At 36.0% G+C, this 16907-nt stretch overlaps 1 long non-coding RNA gene across 1 annotated transcript; it reads left to right on the top strand.

The window, feature by feature from the left end:
- The first annotated feature begins 1181 nt into the window (after positions 1–1181).
- Positions 1182–13926, top strand: LOC130216151 (uncharacterized). Its single transcript, XR_008835769.1, has 7 exons — positions 1182–1280; positions 3425–3585; positions 5213–5289; positions 5473–5560; positions 7786–7907; positions 13503–13599; positions 13823–13926. It is a non-coding gene; the product is annotated as an uncharacterized LOC130216151 (long non-coding RNA).
- Positions 13927–16907: the final 2981 nt, after the last annotated feature.

Raw genomic sequence — 16907 nt, 5'->3', positions numbered from 1 at the left:
GAATTGCACGTCAAACTGTTACATGCGCTGGCGGTTTCACTTTCACTATTCACACTCAAATTTGTTTTTAGCTCCCATTTGGTTATTTTTAAAAATGCTTCAGGGAAATGTTAGAATATCATAATTTATTAATGATATTTATTGATAAAATAATACTAGAATTGTATATATTACAATAGCATTACCATTATTGTTACAGTAACACTTAATGGTAAATACTTTTATATAAATATTTTTATTTCTTATTTGTACAGATAAAAAGTCAACAATGCACATATTGCACATAAACCATCTGTGCGTGTGTGTGTGTGTGTTATGAAAACAACAATTATAAGAGCTACTCTTTGCTTTAATGTTTGTTCCGTTTTATAGTCACCTGTGATAAGTTTGGTATTCACGTTTTGTAAAACACTTTTATGGAGAACTAAAAATATTAAAATTAACAAAAAGCTATTTAAAAATCAACAACTCCCAACTAAACTAAATGAAAACCTGATTTTTAAAGTGTCTTATTAGAAAATACATATTCATATTTAAAATGTTATGAAATAGGTAATTATTTAATACTGTTGTGGAGATTTAGTACAGATGTTATTTTGGTGCAGTTGAAGACTATTAAATATTTTGAGGCCAAAATAAAGCTTTGGTATTTTACAAACTACAAATGAATTTCAAAGTCTCGTTCATCAGTCCTCGTTATTTATTTAACATTTTGTGGATTTTCTAACAAGAAAATTCTGAAAGATGCTGATAATCGTGATAGCATTCTTTTGAGGGACACGAGAGATTAATCAATTAGACTAAGGCTGCCTGTTGGCCAATTGAGCATCAACAACACATTGATACTGAACAGAGACTGAAGAAAATGAGGAAATGGAGAACCGTGATGAAGCGAAGAAACTCTGAAGGATTTGGATATAAGTCCACATTATACCTAAGTCTTTTCTTGATCCTGAATGTATCTTAAAAAGAAAATGAATACGTGTATTATTTGTAAAATAATGCCACACTGAAAGATTTTTAAAAACATGTTTATAGTTTGTTTTGGCAGGCTGCAGCGCTCGTCACTGTCAGAATGTTTGTGACTGCCAATCAGATCAAAGGGGGCGCGGCTGACTGTTCATAGAAGCTGCAGCTCAAGCTCCGGTGTTTTCGCACTGGATGAATGAGGTAAACGCGCGGATTTCTGTATGCTGCAGAGAAACATCCTGCTCCAAGCTGTCAGACCCAATCATCCCTCACAGAACAGTTTGAGACGCACTGAATCTGGTAAAACGCAGGTAAAAGCGATTTTTATTACCGTGTTGTGTTCTTTTATTTTCAGTGCCTGAAGGCCCAGTGATTATATCTGTAATATTGACCCTGACGAGTTTAGTGCCACTCAAAAATAATTGCTATTTAAATGTTCTGTAAATCAATACTATGTAGTAGCCAAATGTCCAGCTGTCGGCAACATAAAGTGGATCAAAAAGGTTATGGGAATGGGTGTTGTACATTAGGACAGCTTTGAGGTTTCGATCCACATTAAATGTTGACTATTGTATATCTCCGTCATTTGTATCACAACAGTAGTCAGGTGGTCCTTATTTCCGCGTGAGCTGGTGACGACTCGTGCTTAAAGGGGTAGTTCACCCCAAAAAAATAAAATTGTATTTGCCTACCCATCTAGTCCTAATCCGTAGTTGTTCGATTAGCATCAATCTATCAAGAACTAAGGTTGGACGTCCAAGATATTAATTCCTAATTTTGTTCCACTGTACAGCCTTCCCTGCTGAAAAATCCAGCTTAAACCAGCCTAGGCTGGTTGGCTGGTTTTAGCTGGTCGACCAGCCTGGTTTTAGAGGGGTTTTGGCCATTTCCAGGCTGGTTTCCAGCCATTTCCAGCCTGGTCTTAGCTGGTCAAGCTGGAAAATGACCAGCAAAATCCAGTTAAAACCAGCTTGACCAGCCTGGTTTAAGCTGGACATAGTTGGTTTTAGCTGGTCATTTTCCAGCCTGACCAGCTAAGACCAGGCCGGAAATGGCTGGAAACCAGCCTGGAAATGGCTAAAACCAGCCTAGGCTGGTTTAAGCTGGATTTTTCAGTAGGGTTGCAGTATTCGGTGCCAGTTCTTTTTTCATAATTCTTGAATGACACAGTCATTGTCATATTTCCATTCTTAAACTAATATATTTGTAGGGTTTATGGTTGGAATTGGATCGACATGTCTTGCCAATCCCAAAACTCAACTATAGACTCCAATAGTCTTGATATCTCAACCAATACCTCCATTATTGATATAGATTTTGGCTCCCATGAAAGTCATCTTCATCTTGTAACTGGAGCATACAGCACCTGCTCCTGCACTCCACAGTTCTGTAAAAACAACACATAAATTAGATTTGTTCATCTGAATTGCTTTCTGATTATTTAGATACAGAATAAAGTCAATTTTAGAACAATATGTAAACATTTATTTATTTATTCAGAAATCATGTAATCTTCCTTGTTCGAAATAAAGTTCTTTTAGTTGTGGTTGTACCATGCCACACTATATTGCTATTCTACACTCTACTCCTATTGCTAAACTTATAAATATAAATACGTTTTACTAACCTGAAACTCAGCAATCAAAGTTGTATTTGCTGGGTTGTGAGGTAAGACATTTACGCTTGGAAAGTGTCACACGCACTCTTGCTATTCTCATGCCAACTACAGGAAATTTGTCTTGTAAAGAGTTAAGTGGTGAAGACCACAAGTGTGGGTGTTTGAACTGACCCTTGCCTTCATTGAGCCACTCAGAGCATATATAGGACAAATGTCACCTTATTGGGCTCTTTTATGGTAGTTTGAGGCCCCTTTGCTAAAACTTTAGAATGGGCCACCCAACAACACCCACACGCTAGATCATAACCTGATCAGTCTTCAAGCGTTTCTTTTTTGCTAATTATTGAAAATGTATTATTATTATTATTATGTGCTATCAATAGCCGCATCACCTGTAAGCCAGTACATTAATGTGCCCCTGGGTGAACAATCAATGCTAAACAAAATTCACTCAAATCCTCTTTTTGTCATGAAATATCTCTGTGTAAATATCCTTGTTTTTATTCTTTTATTTATGACCTTCTCCAATTTTCTGAATGTGTGTAATATATAGTGTATATGCACGCACGCACGCACACACACACACACACACACACACACACACACACACACACACACACACACACACACACACACACACCGGCCACTTTATTAGGTACACCTGTCCAACTGCTCGTTAACGGTGGTGTAATGGTGTGGGGGATATTTTCTTGACACACTTTAGGCCCATTAGTACCAACTGAGCATCATGTCAACACCACAGCATACCTGAGTATTGTTGCTGACCGTGTCCATCCCTTTATGACCACTGTGTACCCATCTGATGTCTACTTCCAGCAGGATAGCGTGCCATGTCATAAATTGTGAATCATCTCAGGACTGGTTTCTTGAACATGACACTCAAATGACTGTACTCAAATGGCCTTCACAGTCACCAGATCCAACAGAGCACCTTTGGGATGTGGTGGAATGGGAGATTCGCATCATGGAGCCGACAGGTCTGCAGCAATTGTGTGATGTTATGTTATATGTGATGTAATCTCTGAGGAATATTTCCAGTATCTTAAAGGCAGTTCTGAAGGGAAAGTCCACAATAGTATCTGGATGCAGCCTTTATGATGCAAGCTGCGATTGCATCACTCTGCGATGCAACGTCAGACACAATGCACTCAAATGGAGCGAATGACGTCACTGTTAGGGGTGGTGTTAGGTGAGCCCATTAAAAACCATTGGATGCAGCTCAGATTGCACTCCACCAAGTCTGCATCCAGACCCCTCTCAAAGTCCAACCCAATACTGGTAAGGTGTACTTAATAAAGTGGCCGGTCAGTGTGTATGTATATAAATAAATAAAAAAATATATATATATATTTATATAAATATATATCAGTTACGATTGTGTTTAGCTCTTGCTTTGCATATATCCTCACCTTAATGATCTGCTTGATTAGACATCTCTTGGCTCAATCATCATAAGTCTTTGCTACATTTTTACAATTTTTTTTTCTTTGTTCTCAATTTTAATGTACATTTTTGAAGTTCACATTACATTAAATGTACATTAAAAATATCATTTTAAATCTTTAAACTTAATCTTAATGCTTTTTTTGCACATTAATGAATCAGCAGAACATTTAAAGAGGTTTTTTAGTTTTAGCAAGCGGCTCAGAGAAGGGAAAACTTTCAAAGCTCAGACGATTAGAGCTAAATACAATAAATAGGACTGAGTAAAGCTGGTTTGATCAAGGATACCACATTAGTACAACATTTAAAGAATTTGTGGCAGCAGATGTTTTTTCAATTTGTTGTTTTTTTTTTCCTGTTGTTTTAGGCTGAGTGTCTTTTTCATCCATGTGATAATTGCGCTAACATTAGTGTTAACATGTAGTTATAGTAATAATAATAGTAATAAATAAAAATGATAATAATAAGAATGCTAACATACTGTTGCTAGTGATCTGATTCAAGATGCTAATTTATTTTTAAATGTAACATTTTTTTAAATGTCGTGCAACATAAGCGTTTCTGAGGCTTTTATAAATATCATTTTTCTGTGTGTGTCAGATCAATATATAGACAAATTCTCTTACCGATTCATGTGCGCGGCTTTTGTTGATCTCCAACTCTGCATAAGTGACCTCTGTTAGAATCTCAACTGTTTAAACAAAAAAGATGCATTTTAAATTAGTGCTGAGGAAATTAATGTATTAACGCAGACATTTCACTTGAAAGTTAAAATTGTATTCATGACATTACCAATTTTAACATTCATATTTATTTTAACATTAGGCTATTTACAGACACGAGTTAACATTTTTGTATCATTTCTGCACTGACACATTTAAGATTTATTTGTAGGATTCATGGCTAGAACTGGAGCTGGTGCAAACCTTCAACAGCCTTCATCTTGAATTTACCACAGTAAAAGCGACTGACTAAAAGCTGAGACTCAATCACAAAAATGTAACGCATTTAAACTAATTTTGAGTTTTTCATACAGTTTACTGTATTATCTGAATATAATACATTTTGACTATATTTGACAATACTTCTGTATAATACTTGTTTTCAAAAGAAAGTAGGTGACACTTGCCTTTTTTACCTGTTTTTCCGTGTTTCCTGCAGAAGATCCCAACTGCAGAAATAGTCAACAGAGATCAACACTAGCAGAGATCCTGGAGGACCTGAAGGAGACCATTATTGTGAGTGAATTTCTAGTCAAAGTCTTATATTGGCACTACTATACCTCCAAACAGCTGCCAGAGTGTGTAGGTGTCCAGATTTGTGGTCTGGTTTCTGATGGTGTTGTTGATCACACAGCTGTAGGTGTTTTTATCCTGATATTCCACCTCCAGCTGGACAATAAACTGTTTCCTTTGTACCAGGAGAGACTCACAGCGCTTACATTCACCACTGAACAATTATACTGGGATGAAGACCACTGAGAAGAGTTGAAGATGAGGACAGGAACAGGTAGACGAAAAACAATTAAGCAAGTTTTGCTGAAGAGTAATAGACAGAAACTATGAATATTTTTACTGTAAATTTACGTCCACTTATAATTCATAATCTCCAGCATGTTCAGTTGTGATGTTCGTGATGGTCAGTGATCCAGTTTGATTGTCCACCTTCAGTCTGTCTCTGAATCTCCCATCAGGACCATCAAACATGGAGATGTTTTGACTCTTTATGTTTATTATAGTTATTTTATCTTTTTTTCAGGTCCAAATTTCCACACTATGAGATCAGCTTTGACACTTATATCAGTATCAGTGCTTAGGGTAACAGAATCTCCCTCTGTCACTGACACAGACACCAACCAAAACAAACCACCAAACACACCTGGAGAACATTCATATTAAACAGGTTAAGGCTTCTAATAGTTTACAACCACTTAAATTAACTTGTTATTCTTTGTTACTACTGCAGTGCTATTTAAACAATATTTTGTTTTCTATTTTTTTAAATGTGAAATTTGAAAATCATTAACACCATAAAATGGCTTTCAAAGTCGCACTTGTTGTAGTTTCATTTAATGACATAATTCCCCCAAAAATTAACCTTTATTTATTAATTTAGTTTACTCTACAATTGGTATAAATCTACACACACACATATCCAGACTCATATTTTGGTAATAAATGGTTGACTAACTCAGTCACTGGGTTAATACTTTGTTTTTACTACTTTTTTTTTATTTTTATGTCAACTGTCTGGTTACCAATATTTATGATATATATATATATATATATATATATATATATATATATATATATATATATATATATATATATATATATATATATATATATATATATATATATATATATATATATTTATATTTATATTTATATTTATTTATTTATTTATTTTTTTTTTTTTGAGTGTTCATAATTTTTATTTTGGCATTTATTAATGCATTTCTAATAAATTAACCAATGAGAAAAAAACACTTTCAATTCTATTCTGATTTCCATTATATTCGACATATCCAACATTTTTATAGCGTATATAAATACATATTTATATGACTAACTTACCAATTGGACTCCACCAGCACAAACATAAAACAAACATCCAAATCATTTTCTTCAGATGAGACGTTTGGTGAAACAGTTCACCTGAAAACACTTCCTCTGTGAATCCGCCCACAGAGAGTTCGGCCCTCCTATTGTCTGAAATGCTTATGATATACTAATGATATAAGATTACATACTAATGCTCTTTTGGTTCTTTTGTACCTTAAAGCTGAAAATGATCTTTGATTTCTAATTTAACTCGTACATTTTTTACAACCTCAAGGCCAAGCTTTTGAAAGATGGTTTTGAAAAGTGGAGTATTGTGTAAATATTCTTAAATCTGATTGTAATAGGGCTTGTTGACTTAATGATCTTTTTAAACGGTTTCAGTGAATAGATTATTTGCTGTTATATATGGGGGGAATGTTAATAATGTCTACTTTCTCTCATTGTGGTTCTAGCAGCTTAAAAATTAGGCAAACTGCCGCCTGTGGTAGGTTTTTATTCAGAGATGTGGTCTGATGGTAGTTTTACAGGTGAGAGTGGGCTTTTTTGTGCATGTGTGTTTATAGGTGAAAAGGTTGTTCCTGTCTTTCTTCTTGTGAACCTTCGGGAGCACAGATGCTCGAGACCATTCTGGGGTAATAATCAGGCACGTGAAGAGGGAGACTTTGAAAACTTGAGCCTCTGTTCTTTTTCTCCTCGAGAGAATGTGCCTTTTTTCTTGTGGAAAACTATATAATTTATGTATATGTAAGCACATTCTATTTGAGGACAGCATTCCCTGTCAAACAATCAAAAACTAAGTAAGTAAATTCTATTCGTCATATAGTGTTGTAGCGGTCAATGGTTGACGTCATGTAGCAGTTACCAATAGACTACCTGAGGCTCAAATTTAACGTCCAGCTAATTATCGAAAAGTCCAAAAGCAAATAGGCTATTGTCAATTTGTTTGGATAATATCTTTGTGATTTAGAACCATGTAATTGTCACAGAAAGACACTGGAACCAGGCTGGTGAGTATATAGACAGTTTATTAGATAACGTATGGCAGTTGAAACTGATGGAACCATAGACACATGGAAACCATTACAGGAATAGAGATTGCGTGACCGAAGGGATGGAGACAGGGAACCAAAATCACAGAATTGCCCGACACAGATATTTGACGTCTACCAGACAGGGAACCAGGAACAAGGAGGATAAGAACCGGGGACCAGATGGAGACCAGGTGGGGAACCAGAGGGAATCCACACTAGGAATGCGACGCAGACACGAGAGATCATAAAGAACATGAAGAGGTGAGTAAACTTAGAAATTGTAATTATCACTGACCGTAATGGATTGTTCAGTCCTTCACTGAGGCAACAAGGTCGGAAACTGAGTGAGGAGTGACTGAGAAATTTATGGAGCTGGGGTCATGGGTGGTAATGACGTGCAGAGAGGGGAGAGCCAGGTCTGGCTGTGGCATTACCTTTATAGAACCAGGCACCAAGGGAGACATAGATGGGTGCAGGACATGGTGCTTAGGTGACAAAAGGTTGAAGGACCAGACTTGTGCAGAGAAGGTGAGCCAAAGACTGGGAGCTTTGACGAAGGATCAGGAAACGAGAACTAAGGTTGGTGACCCTGGCAGCGCTGACAGGAAGTCTGGAACCACCGGTAGGATTAGAGGCCTGGGGCCCACCGGCAGTGCCTGATGGTATTGGCAAAGCCAGAGGGGGAGCGTCGGTCAACTCGGAGGTCAAAAAGTTATTGGCTGGGCCAGAAGCCTGGAGGACAACGGTAGGTTTGTAGGTCTGAGGGGTACTATTTCGACCATAAGTTTGGAGAATGCCCCGGAAGTGTCTTGAGGTTGGGGGCATGGAGAGCGCCAGGAGGGCTGGAGGACGAAGAGAGTTTGGCTATGCCGGAAGCCAGAGAAGCATTGACAGAATTGAAGACCTAGAGTGAGTCAGCCGGCCTTGGGGCCTCTCGCAAGCTAATAGGGGTGGAACCACTTGGTGGGTCATCAACTCTGGGAATAATTCTGACTGGTCTGGGTGCTCTGACGAAATCTCTGACAGTTCAAGGTGCTCTGGGGATAGTTGTGGTTGTTCAGGACACTCTGGGGAGGACTCTGGCCATTTGAGGACCTCAGGAAACAACTCTGGTTATTTGGAAAGTTCAAGAGGTGGTTTTGACCACCCAGGGGATTCGAGACTATTTTGACTATTCAGGGAACTTAGAAGAAGGCTCTGGTCGTTGGGGGGATACAAAAGACAGCTTTGGCCATTCAGGGAACTCAGAAGATGCTCCGGCTGTTCGGGGAACTCAGAAGAGGGGTCCAGCCTTTTGGGTAATATGAAAGATGGCTCCAGCCGTTCAGGGAACTCAGAAGGTGCTCTGGCTCTTCAGAGAACTTTGAAGAGGGCTAAGGCCAGTCAGGGAACTCGGAAAACTGCTCTGGCAGTTCAGGGAACTCTGGAGATGCCTCTGGCCATTTGGGAAATATAGGGGGATTTGGTACTTGTCCTTTGTGTAATTCGAGAGAATTTGGCATCTGCCACTCAGGAAATTCAGGAAGAAAAGTTTCTTGCCACGTGGGGTTTGCTCTGAGGACTGGCACCCACCATTTAGAGATGTCAGTAGGATTTGGCACTCACCTGTCAAAGAATTTAGGTGTTGTTGAATTTTGTAGTTGTCTTCTGGGGGATTCGAGAAAATTCAGGAAGATCTAACACTTGCCACTTGATGCTGGTGTGATCACACATGGTAACCTGAGTTCATTGCAATTTTCCTCCGTGCCAGTGCATGGTGCTATTATGGTCAAGGAGCAGGCAGTGGCAGTAATGACCATAATAAGTTAGCTAAAGTTTAGCCAGGGCAATGTCATAGGCATATAGGCTTACGCAATGGGGAAATGACAGCTAGAATGGAAAAAACTTCCCTTTTCATTTTTGCAGTCATTTATTTAGAATATATAATGTTAATTTAAGCTATAAAAACATGTACTGTACATATAGAATAGATATTGACTTCCATTATAGTTTTTTTCTTACTATGGAAGTTATTATCAGTGTTCTTCGAAGTATTTTGTTCAACAGAAAAAACTCATAATAGATTTAAAAGGAATAGTTCACCCAAAACTGAAAATTTTTTCACCCTCAAGTGGTTCCAAATCTTTGTATTTCTTTACTTTGTTGAACACTAAAGATGACATTTTAAAGAAAGCTAAAAACCTTAAATAAGGGAATATTTTGACTTTCAGATTAGGAAAACAAGTAAATGGTGACAGAATTATTACTTTTTAAGAGTGAGTATGGTCAATTTAGGGTGAAATATCTTTTATTATATTTTATTTATTTAAAAGTAAAATAATTACTTAATAATAACAAAAACATGAGCAGGCACAGACCTTCAGCAATCATTATCTAGCAAAAACGGCAGCTAGAGAAACATAAGCTGAGACGCTGGAGCTGGAAATCACAAAAAAATCACATTTTAGTAACTCAAATGTTCACACTGTTCAGTTGTTTTTCTCAATATGATCAAGCCCATCTGTTACAAAACAGTTCATTGCCTTTTCTAAATTATGATTATATTTTTACCTTTGAACAGCATATGATTTTGTTATAGTTTCTCCATAAAATAAAGCAAAATAAATTCCTCATATCCTGTAGATCTTGCTATGGCAGGCGACCATAAATATTATAAGCATAAATTTAAACATGGCATGTCCTTATACAATAATTCTAACACAATGGGAGGTAAAAATAAAGAAATAATAAAAAAAAATCAAATATCTACTTAAAAAACATGAGCACATCAGCAGAATCACAGCAGAGCATGATATGTCATGGTAATATTACTACTTGGTTTGATCTTTTTGTGAACTATCAGCACTGATGAGTGTATTATTGTGTAAAGCAAGTTGTAGAGCAGATGTCTCACGGTTGCACATGAGTAGGAATGAAAAAAAAAGGCAACCACATGTTTTTCCACACAGACACTCATTCAGAAACAGAACATCACACCTTCACAAGCTCATGCAGAAGCTGTCGGTCTAGCAGAACAAACCACATGTCAATACAGACAGAAATAGAATAACTGAGAAGAGCCTTCTCACACATTTTGGTGAGTATTTTGCATGTATGTTTTACACTTGCACTGATATTTCACCTGAGGTACTCTTAAGGCTTCATCCATCATTCAAATAATTGGCCATTTGAGTTGAGTAATTTTTTTTTTTAAAACTCCTTATTACAAGGACAGCACTTTTGTGTATTTCTGACGTCTCACCAAACCCAAAACTCAACCATACGCTGTAAAAAATATCTGTTAATTGACAGTTTTCATATTTTGGGTTTTCCATTTATTTATTGTTGTGAATTGCATTATGGGATGTTGGCAAATTCAACTCAGTTTAAAAAAAAAAGTAACTTTTGTTGACATTTTAGTAGTTTAAAATAATGTATAACAAATATATGGAGAAATAAGTCTTTGAAATAGCAGAAAATGTACTTGAGGTTTATTACAAGGTTTTTGTAGCATAATATACAACACCAATCCAGACCAGAAGTCACCTTTTCAAACTTTTCAAGGTTAAAAATTGTTTGAAGAAAGATCAAGGCCTCATAATGCAGTGCAAAAGCATAAATAAAAAATAAAACTAAAATAAAAACATGAATTACAAAATAAACCACTAATTTATCAATATTTTTTACAGTCTAGACTGCCAATCTGAGTCAGGTCTAGTAATAAAAAAGAATAAAACAAAAAAAAAAATGTTCATCTTCTTGTGACTGAGGCATAAAGCACCCGATCCTCCTCTGAACTTTTCTGTAAAAAAAAAAAGAACACACACACACACACACACACACACACACACACACACACACACACACACACGATAGATTTGTTAATCTAAAATTCATCATGATCAGAATTAAAGTATTAGATTTGGATCAAAAATGAATCAGCAATGTATTTTAAATGTAATTTTATTTGTTGCTTTACCATCCTAGACTCTCAGAAATAAAGGCACAAATGCTGTCACTGTGCTAGTAATGGACCATTTTTTGTATAGTTTTTTTACACATCTGTACCTTATAGGTGAATATTAGTGTCTAAAAAAAAAAAAGTCAAATCTGAACGTTCTGGCCAGGAAGAGCTTTTATTTTTGAGAAACAGTGTTCAACCAAAATCATTATTTTATGGAAAACACAGTGAGCAAAATTAGAGAACCGCAATGACAGTTGCGTACAAGGACAAAAACACAAGCGCACTTATCTGCAGGTTATAAACAGACATTAATAATGAATTCTTAAATACGGAGTCTTACCGATTCATGTGCACGTCTTTTGCTGGACACCGGCTCGGCATATATGATGTCTGTTGGAATCTGAACTGTTTGAACAATGAAAAGATGCATTGAAACATTGACAATTAATGCTGTTAAAATTAGAGCATTAACTCTAATCTATTAAAATTATATTAATTAATAGCACTGCCAAATTTAACATTAACATTTAGGGGGATAGTTTACCCAAAAATGTATATTCTCACACACTCTTCGCTTGTTCTAAACCTGTTTGAGTTTCTTTATTTTTTTTAACACATTATAAAAGATATTTTGAAAAAGCTGAAAACTATTGACTTCCATGATGTTTGTATTTAGGACTGGAAGTCAATGGCTACAGGTTTCCAACATTCTTCCGAATATCTTCTTTTGTGTTCAACAGACCAATTGATGACAGAATTAATTTGGGGGGGGGGAAGAACTATTCTTTTAACGTGATCTTTGGCCAAAAAGCTCATCATAGCTATTTTCATGGTTGCCCCTTAAAATTAATTAATGATATTCTTATGTCTATGCCAGCCAGGGGTGTCCAAAGTTAATCCTGGAGTGCCGGTGTCCTGCTGATCTTAGCTCCAACTTGCTTCAACACACCTGCCTGGAAGTTTCTAGTATACCTAGTAAGAGCTTGGTTAGCTTGTTCAGGTGTTTTGATTAGGGTTGGAGACTTGGAGCTAAACTCTCCAGGACACCGGCCATCCACGACCGAGTGTGGACACCCCTGCTCTAAGCTCTACATGTCAACATTCACGTTTTAATCTGAAGTTCATCTGCACAAGAAAGATTGTTTTCAATATCGAATCAATGCAGATCTACATTTCCGTTTTTGCAGAAATATACAAACTGTTGAAGTGAGAATTAGTCAGAATTATTAGCCCCCGTTTTATTTTTATTAGATTTTTTTTTTCCCCCAGATGATGTTTAACAGAGCAAGGAAATTTTCACAGTATGTCTGATAATATTTTTTCTTCTGGAGAAAGTCTTATTTGTTTTATTTCGTCCAGAATAAAAGCAGTTTTAATTTTTTTTTAATACACATTTTAAAGTCAATATTATTAGCCCCTTTAAACTATATATTTTTCTCGGTAGTCTACAGAACAAACCATCATTATACAATAACTTGCCTAATTACCCTAACCTAGAAGTGTCCTGAGAAACATCTAGTCAAATATTATTTACTGTCATCATGGCAAAGATAAAATAAATCGGTTATTGGAGATGAGTTATTAAAACTATTATGTTCAGAAATGTGTTGAGAAAATCTGCTCTTCATTAAACAGAAATTGGGGGAAAAATAAACAGGGGGGCTAATAATTCAGGGGGGAGGCTAATAATTCTTCAACTGTATGTTATTAAAAAATTGTAGAAATGTTTATTCATTTAGTAAAATAAATGTATTATTAATTTGTAGTGGAACACATTTGTATCCTGAATCTGAATAAAATCATTTAAATGACTGCACTTTAGATAATATTTGTAACATTTATTATGATTGATAAAACACAGTATGTAACACTTGCCGCCTTGATCTGTTTTTCTGTGTTTCCTGTAAATCCAGAAGATCACAACTGCAGAAGTAATGAACAGAGATCCAGCAGCAGCAGAAGAGATTAACACTAGCAGAGATCCAGAGTCTGAAGGAGACCGTTATTAATGTAAGTGAATTTCTACTTAAACTAATATTTTGGAACTGCAATACCTGGACACGTCTGACAGAGCTGAGTGACGTTGAGTTGTGTGGTCTGGTTGCTGATGGTGTTGTTGATCACGCAGATGTAGGTGTTTTTATCCTGATATTCCACCTCCAGAGGTAGAGAGAGACTGATGCTGAGATCAGACACACTGATGCTGGACAATAAACTGTTTCCTTTGTACCAGGAGAGACTCACAGCGCTCCCATTCACCACTGAACACACCACTGAACAATAGTGCACTGATGAAGATGCTGAACAGTCTCTGATGAGGACAGGAACAGGCAGACGAGCTGGAAACATCAGAGAATAAAAACTATAACTTGGACTTAACTTAAGTTTGCTAACTTCTCTTGGTTAAACTGTGTTCCCAATTCAACTTTAAGCACATTTTGAGGGTTTGTTTGTTTGTTTGTTTGTTTGTTTTAATGATAACCCATCAAGGTCTTTTTAAATTATGTTAAACAATTTTTAAGTCGATTTTTCATCAATTTTTATAATTTATTTCAGTTAAAAAATTAGTAAACACAATAGTATTCTACAAAAAAAATCTACATTTTTACATTAGATTTTCTGATCATCTGCTATACTTGCTTATAACTCATTAACATCATAAGCCATGCATAGATAATGCTAGGCTTCTTTACACACAGATTGTGTATGTTAATATAGACTACTTGTTCACATTCTGTTGTTGAAGCTTAACGTTGCTAGAGTATTAAATATTCCTTTAATATAACATGAAAATTTGAAGACCGTCAAAAAACGATGATCTCTACTCACCATAAACACAAACACTGAATGTTTTTGTTGTCAGTTTAGCTCCATTTCTTCGTAATATATAATCTCCAGCATGTTCAGATCTGATGTTCACGATGGTCAGAGATCCAGTTTGATTGTTCAGCTTCAGTCTGTCTCTGAATCTCCCATCAAGAGCATCATCAATTGTGAAGAAGATTTGTCTCTTTATTTTAATTTTAGCAATGATCGAGTTTTCAGCACCAAATGTCCATCGTATGTCATCTTTAAGTATTTGAGTATCAGAGTTTAGAGTGACCAAATCTCCCTCCGTCACTGACACAGACTCGCCAAACACACCTGGAAAACATTCAGATTATACACAGTTTAAAGCTTCAGTTTGAGGCTTCTCTCTGTATAAAATCAAACATATTAAACTCACCAGTTAAACACCACCAGCACAAACATAAAGCAAGCATGCTAAACATTTTCTCCAGACGATCAGTGAAAGATTGATAGAAAAAAACTCTCCTCTGAAAACATGACTCCGCCCACAACAGAGTTTGACCCTCCTATTTCCTTAATTTTTTGGAATGATATATGGTTGCATACTAATGCTATTTTTTACCTTAAACCTGTAAATAGTTTACAGGTTTAAGATAACAGAAAATAACCAAAAAACAGACAATAATAATAAATGAGTCTTACCGATTCTAGTGCACATCTTTTGAGGGACATACATAATGTCTGTTTGAATCTGAACTGTTTAAACAATAAAAAGATGCATTGAAACATTGACAGTTAATGCTGTCAAAAATAAAGTATTAAGTCTAATATTCTAACAATTATATTCATTAATAAATAAAGCATTGCCATATTTAACCATTTAAAGGCATAGTTCACCCAAAAATTTAAATTCGGTCATCATTTACTATCCATTCAGGAAACCTGTTTGAGTTTTTCTTCATTTCTTAAATGTCTTTACTTAGAATTTATGTAGTAAATGTTTTAAAACAGCAAGGGAACTGCTTTTGTAAAGTGGTTAAAGTAGAAATATGGAATATTTTGTAAATAAAAGTGTGGTTTATTGATTTAAAAACCTTTTGGAAATTATATACATACATATATTTGCTATTATGTGTGGGGAAAATGTTAATAATGTCTGTTCTCTCTCATTGTGGTTCTTGCAGCTTAAAATGAGTCAAAAGGCAGCCTGCGGTCGGGTTTTCTTCAGAGATGTGGTCTGATGGCAGTTTTGTAGGTGAGAGTGATGGGCGTTTGTACACCTGTGTTTGGTTTGTAGGTGAGATGATTGTTCCTGTCTTCTTATGAAACTCACAGTTAATGCGCTCACAAAACGAACTGAAACCTTTGCAACCGTGAAATCTGAAAAACCAGATTAAACTTGAACATATTTACAACATTTGGTTATTTAAAGAATTTCATTTGTACAACAGAGACTATAAAATATTCTAACATTAAATTTTTTCTTTGCATGTTTAGCATGTTATGCCTTCATATCAGGACATAATAAAAGTCCATGGCAGGTCTTCAAATGTGTAGGAAACCTCAAATGAACAACATCATGACATCTCACACCGGGTCAGTATATTTATTGAACAAAAATGAAGCAAAGATAGAAAAGCTGCAGGTGGCAAACTGAGGATTCAGACGCCTTTAGATCCACTTAAGTGACTGTGAGGGTTCATCTTCTCTGTAAGGTCATTCTGGAGGGGTTTGGGAGTTTTCTGCACATGAGAAAAATTTTACAGGATGTCCTGATGGTTTTTCACATGACTATATTAGTAAACATTTGTTCAGAAAATCTCATAATTACAGCTGAATTTTTATGAGTTCCTGCTCTTGTTGGAGTGTAAGGAAATAAGTAGGTGGACAAGACAGACATAGTTCACCCAAAATGAAAATGTACTTACCATATACTTCCATAGTAGAAAGAACAACTACTATAGAAAAATATATTTTGAATGGGTGACACAGTGGCTCAGTGGTTAGCTTTTTGGCATGGGTTTCCTCCGGGTATTCTGGTTTCCCCCACAGTTCCCCCATAAGTTGGTGGTTCATTCCACTGTGGTGACCTCAGATTAATAAAAGGACTAAGCCGAAAAGAAAATGAATGAAAGAACAGATGAGAAGAAATCGTAATATAAGATTGAGAGAGGATCACTCAGGACTAAATAGCACCTTGTTACTAATGGGGACATCTGTAAAGGTAAAGACAATGCTGAACATGTTATTTTACAATGCAAAACCTATGAGGTGCAAAGATTAGAATTAAAAGATAAAGTCCAGAAGGCAGGAAGAGAGTAGAATTTAAGGGGGGTTTGGGGAATAGAAGGAGAAAGAAATAGAATAATAAACACTAGGAAAGCACTATTTAAATATATTAATGGGACTACGTTAGCTAACAGAACATAATTGTTTAAAATGACGTGGTTACACACTCTTGTACAGTGGGTCTTGTACAGTGGGTGGCGGTATTTCAACTAAACGTTATTTGCAGTCCGCCATTAACC

The sequence above is a fragment of the Danio aesculapii genome, chromosome 22 (assembly GCF_903798145.1).
Source record: "Danio aesculapii chromosome 22, fDanAes4.1, whole genome shotgun sequence".
Taxonomy (NCBI): domain Eukaryota; kingdom Metazoa; phylum Chordata; class Actinopteri; order Cypriniformes; family Danionidae; genus Danio; species Danio aesculapii.
Note: the sequence above shows the minus strand (reverse complement) of the source record. Positions and strands in the feature narration are given on the sequence as shown.